This window comes from Oncorhynchus masou, chromosome 18, assembly GCF_036934945.1.
Source record: "Oncorhynchus masou masou isolate Uvic2021 chromosome 18, UVic_Omas_1.1, whole genome shotgun sequence".
Taxonomy (NCBI): domain Eukaryota; kingdom Metazoa; phylum Chordata; class Actinopteri; order Salmoniformes; family Salmonidae; genus Oncorhynchus; species Oncorhynchus masou.
In genome coordinates, this window is record NC_088229.1 from 42,838,539 (window position 1) to 42,844,538 (window position 6,000).

Genomic DNA, 6,000 nt, shown 5'->3' on the forward strand with positions numbered 1-6,000 from the left:
TTCCACTGCAGGTGTCTGTGGAGAATAATTTGCATATTTACAGGGCTTATCAGTGGTGATCTGATACGCAAACACAAGGATAGTCATTGCAGTGTCTTGTTACTATCTGTCCCTGTGTCATCTCTGTGTCAGGCGCAGGACACAGAGATGAGTAATAACCGTAACTTTACTCAAAAACAATATTCCATGAAGGACACAAAATAATCCAGGTATTAAAACAAGATGACTTGACAATAACAAACCCGCACAAAACCAAGGGGGAAACCAGAGGGTAAAATAGGGAACAATGGTTATGGAATGGGAACCAGGTGTGTGCAATGAAGACAAAACAAACTGAAAATGAAACGTGGATCGGTGGTGACTAGAAAAGCGGTGACGTCGACCGCCGAACGAACAAGGAGAGGGACCAACTTCGGCGGAAGTCGTGACACCCTGACAGGTAAAAAATAATAAACATCACAGATTTCGGTAAATGGAGGAAAATGAAGGCAGTTGTACCATTTAAAAAAAATAAAAATCCAATACATCTACAAAAGATTTCACAACCCATTGTGCGCCCTCACGCCACTACTCTACTACCATACACAGTACAAGTCAAACGTTTGGACACACCTACTCATTCCAGGGTTTTTCTTTATTTGATTATTTTCTAAATTGTAAAAAGACATCAAAACTATGAAATAACACACATGGAATCATGTAGTAACCAGAAAACAAATCCAAATCCTTGTGTTCAAGCATTCAAGAACAAAACAAATATAGATAGATACTACAGTATGCCAAGTTAGTGCTACTAACAGAAAATGTGGGAGGGTAAGACTGGAAATGGTCAAAATGAACAAAGTTACAGAGCAGCATTTTTGGAGAGGGAGGATCTCTTCTGATTTTGCAGTGAAGCATAGCAGGTACAGCTATGGCAGCTTGCTGGTTGTTACTGACTGACGTAAAGCATTGCCTGTTATCTTGTCTATAATTACCTGTTGCCTATTTATCCGTAACTCTTTCGGTCTCAAATGTCCTGCACTAACCCCTATCATCTTATGTACTGAAACCCTATTCCAATCTGTGACAGTAGCATAGCCTCCTTCTTTACCACGCCCCTAAGGAGACAATGAAAGATGTGATAAATGCCCAAGCTAAGACCATGCTGTTTGTCTCTATTGCTGCAGTTAAACATGTTTATACTGCATAGCTTGCCATAACATGGGAAAAGTGTATATGTCAGTACAATTGCTCTAATGCATTATTAACGAAAGGAGTGAAGGACCCACCCCTCAGTCAATCAGTTTAATCACATTCTCCATTCATGAACAAAACCAACAAGGTTGTTGACTGTATGGGAGGCGAATTCATCTCCCATGTCATTTACAGTAGATGGTGGGTACCAGTGTTGGGGAAGCTACTCTGAAATCAGTTTACCAAGCTACTAATTACTTGACACTGGAAGAAGTTAAGCTACACTAAATCTAACCTTCAGAAAAATACAGTTTATTTAACTAAAGCTACTTTAAAAAAAAATAGTTCACTACATCCAAGCTACTGTACTTTGTGAAAACGTATCATATCTAAATCTGAAATGTCATAGACTACAAATTGCAAGAAGAAATCCTTCTGGGGTCATTTTTTTACAGAGTGTGTCATTTGGCCTATTAAACACAAAACAATATGTTTCAAGTGATAATTAGGATGGTCTGATGCTGTAAAGGAAAGGCAATTTGGTAACACTTAATTTGAAGGGGTCCTAATTACAGTGAAATTACATATGTATTTATCTGTAATTACAAAGATGTTACAACGAATGCTTGATGCCATGCTTGTTACATCCTCCTCAGTGAATTTCATAAAAATAAAAATAGTGAAACATAAAAAAAACTATACTAAATATATTCATGTCACCAAATAATTGATTAAAAAAACTCTGTTTTGCAATGCAGGTCTACAGTAGCTTCAGCAGCACTCTGTAGAGTGGCACTATGGTGTAGCCGGAGGACAGCTAGCTTCTGTCCTCCTCTGGGTACATTGACTTAGGAGGCTCATGGATCAGGCGTGTATTCATTATGCCGATTGTGTTAAAAAAGTTTCTTAAACGAAAGCAAACAAAACGGGAATGAACATACCTAAATTTGTCCAATAGAAACTCTCTGTTACGACGTTCTTCGTTTGTCGAAAGAGAGTCGGACCGAAATGCAGCGTGTTAGTTACTCATGTTTTTAATAGACAAAAGACGAATACATGAAATAACAAAAACAACAAACGGAACGTGAAAAACCTATACAGCCTGTCTGGTGAACACTAACACAGAGACAGGAACAATCACCCACGAAATACAAAGTGAAACCCAGGCTACCTAAATACGGTTCCCAATCAGAGACAACGAGAATCACCTGACTCTGATTGAGAACCGCCTCAGGCAGCCAAACCTATGTAACACACACCCCTAATCAGCTACAATCCCAGTAACTAAAAAACCCAACTAAGAATTACAACAAACAATAAACCCATGTCACACCCTGGCCTGACCAACTAATAAACTAAAACACAAAATACTAAGACCAAGGCGTGACACTCTCATTTGCAAATGTTGGCTTTATGATTACACTCTAGATTAGCTAGATGCAGGTGAGAGTCTGCAAGGCGGTATTGAATGTGTCATTGTCTGTCACCTTGACTATTCAAAATTATCTCGACCTGTGCAACTACATTGTAAACTTTCTTTCATAGGCTAGGTTGCAGCAACCTCATGATGGAAACAGGGAAAATGTTAGTATCATGTAGGAGCCTACACCTATCCATGTTACATTGAGCTGGATGAATGGAATATGAATGACAGTCATCCAATATGCTGTAATAGAAATAAGGCCATGTTCATAAAAATAGTGATCATCCTCCCTCATCTTAAATGGCACTGATCTCAACAACTCACCAGTGCTATTGGTCAGTGCTATTCGGTATCCCGGGGATGTCCTCACCTAACCCTAATCCAATCTAACCCTAATCTTAACCCCTTACTTAACCTCAACCTAACCCTAACCTTACTCTTACCTGAACCATTTAAAAATGTCAACTTCAATTGGGTAGGGACGTCTCTAGGATCTGAATAGCACGGACCACAACATATTTCAAACTGCACAAATCACTGTGATTAGTGTTAGCCAATTGAAAACTGACCACCTCACTGACATAACTCTGCGAAAAAGGCCTCTGGAGTCTGATGCACAGGCCTAATGGCAAAGACGGGTTTACAAACGGTTCACTTAAAAAAAATACTTTAAATTGTTAAAAACATTTTAATGATGCATTTGACAATTGGTCAATTACTTTAACTGCCAATAAAAAAGATTGACACATTAATAAACAGTTATGGTTAAAATTGTGAGATAATCATTCCTGCTTGCCAAATTGTCAGCCTATGAAGCTTGGTTAAGTAATGGTTTAAAATGATAAGACAAACTCTTATTCCATCATGTAACCTTGGAAGGGTTTAACTGTTGAGGAAAATTTGCACTTTTGGATGGGATGCATTAGGGGCAATTATTTACTTATAGAAGGAATTAAGGCATCTTGTCAAGATCTGCACAACACCCTCTAAATAAGGACGACCTCGAATGTACCCAAGTACCCAACACTGACATCATGTGACAGTGCACAAAGAACAAGTTTGTGAACATCAGTGTGCAAAGTGTTGTAGGTAAAAATCGCCAACACAGTAGAGAGAAAGTATGTTTTTCATGCAATTTGAGGAGCTTTTTTGGATACATCTGCTGGACAATTTAGCATAGGTAGTTAGTTAGCTAGCATTTGCTAGCCTACTGTGTTGGCTAGCCAGTTAACTGTGGCTAGCAAGCAAACTTTAGCTGGCATTTTTGATCTGCCTACCAACTTGGCTAGCTTAGTTTACTAACCACAGAATAGACTTTCCATGCAATCTGTTGAGTTGTTTGGGATTAGCTAACAAGCTACCTAAAGCTGGAAATTATGCTATGGTCACTACTCGCAAGCTACCTAGCTAGCTAACGTTAACTGGGCCCGATGGTCTTATCTTCCCTGAACCTTGTTAACAGGGTATCCGTACCCCAAGGGTTATACGTGAGACACACCCAGCATGTTAACATTAGCTAGCTACTTGTGTCAACACACTATGCATAACATTCCTTTTCAATGTAGCTAAACGCTAGGTAAGCACTATTATTGCTAGTGGGATAACACAACAACTCGCTAGGTAGCTAGGTATGCCTAAACTAAGGAAATCACGATGATGAGTGTCTATGAAAAAATGGTCATATATCATTTTTCTCTACCACAGATTTCTGCAAGGTCTCAGACTCTAGGATGGGGAAATTCAAGAAAGAAACAGATGTAGACAGAAACAGTTGTAGATTTCCATTTTGTAAGATCAATGTCTGTTGAAATTGAATTTGCATAATGCAAAAATCCCCATAAATATCTGTCAGTTTAAGCAAAAGATGTATCAATTTTGCATGGGATGCATCTTAATCCACCGCATCCACCTATGTAACACTTCCTCGTCTGCGGCGATGAATGGGATGCGTCTTAATCCACCGCATCCACCTATGTAACACTTCCTCGTCTGCGGCTAAACAGAGCTAAAGCAGTGTCTGTTAGACCACGAGACATCCCGAAAATCAGTCTTCTCCCAAATCGTCTGTAGCGTCTGCAAACTATTACTACCGTGGTACATGGTAGCGTGGTACGTGTTCGGCATTTTATTAAATATAACTGAACACTAAATACAAAGTAACAAAAGGCACAACCGAAACAGCTCCGTCAGGTGCAACCCACACTAAACAGAAAATAACTACCCACAACCCATAGTGGGAAAACAGGCTGCCTAAATATGGTTCTCAATCAGAGACAACGATTGACAGCTGCCTCTGATTGGGAACCATACCAGGCCAAAACCAGTAATACAAAACATAGAACAAAAACAGAAAAAAATAACATAGAACGCCCACCCTAGTCACACCCTGACCTAACCAAAATAGAGAATAAAAAGCCTCTCTATGGCCAGGGTGTGATAATTACATTGAAATAAACTAGCTAAATCCTGTGTAACGCCTATTAATTCATTGTACTTATGCAGACATTACATGTACTCTGTGGTATACTAATGTGTTTATTTTCTCACTTAGGTGGGGCTTCCGGAAGCTTTTAATTGAGGGCCAGGTTGTCAGGATGGTTAACGTACTATATAAGTACACATTAAGTACAAGTAAGTACCCCTCAAGATACACTTCATTTTAACCAGCTAAATCATGTGTAACACCTAGTAATTACATTGTATTTATGTAGATATTACATCTACTTTGTGGTGGGTTTATCCTCTCACTTGGATGGCAAGGAGGTTAAGGTTGTCATAATGGCAAATGTACACATTAATTCCAGGTTATTTTTTAAATAAATATTTTAAGCAACTTGAAAAAAGGCCATAAAAAGTGTGATTCACGCAATGCTCATGTTTCCACAGAAGTGGTGTTGACATTTTGAAATTTCTATCGAAGTCATAGCATTGAAGTAAATCTCATTCCGGCATAACCAGTAGATCAAGAGATTACACAATTCTGTTGAAAATACTATGAAGCGTAGCGATGATAAAAAAACATAACATAACAAAACGCCATACAAACACACCCCAGCCCTGTCAAAACCGAAGTCCATAATGCCATCCGAGCATGATACGATTTATTCAGTACAGTAAGTTCATCATTCATTGTGTCAGACAAAAATATCAGCAGTCTCTCCCAGTCCTTCTTCTGGGTAAAAGCCAATCCACAACAGTTTCGGTCTGTAAGAAAATGCCCCACTGATGTCGATAATGCAAAGCTTGATCCAAATTCACAATGGAGGAAGTTTGGTATAGCTGTGTCTTCTTCAACTGATAGGTCATCCCCCCCCATTCACCTCAAACAGGGGACAATGACAGACGTGTCTAATAAGCACCATTTCCCAGTCCAGCCAGGTGTGTGTGTCTACACCCTAATG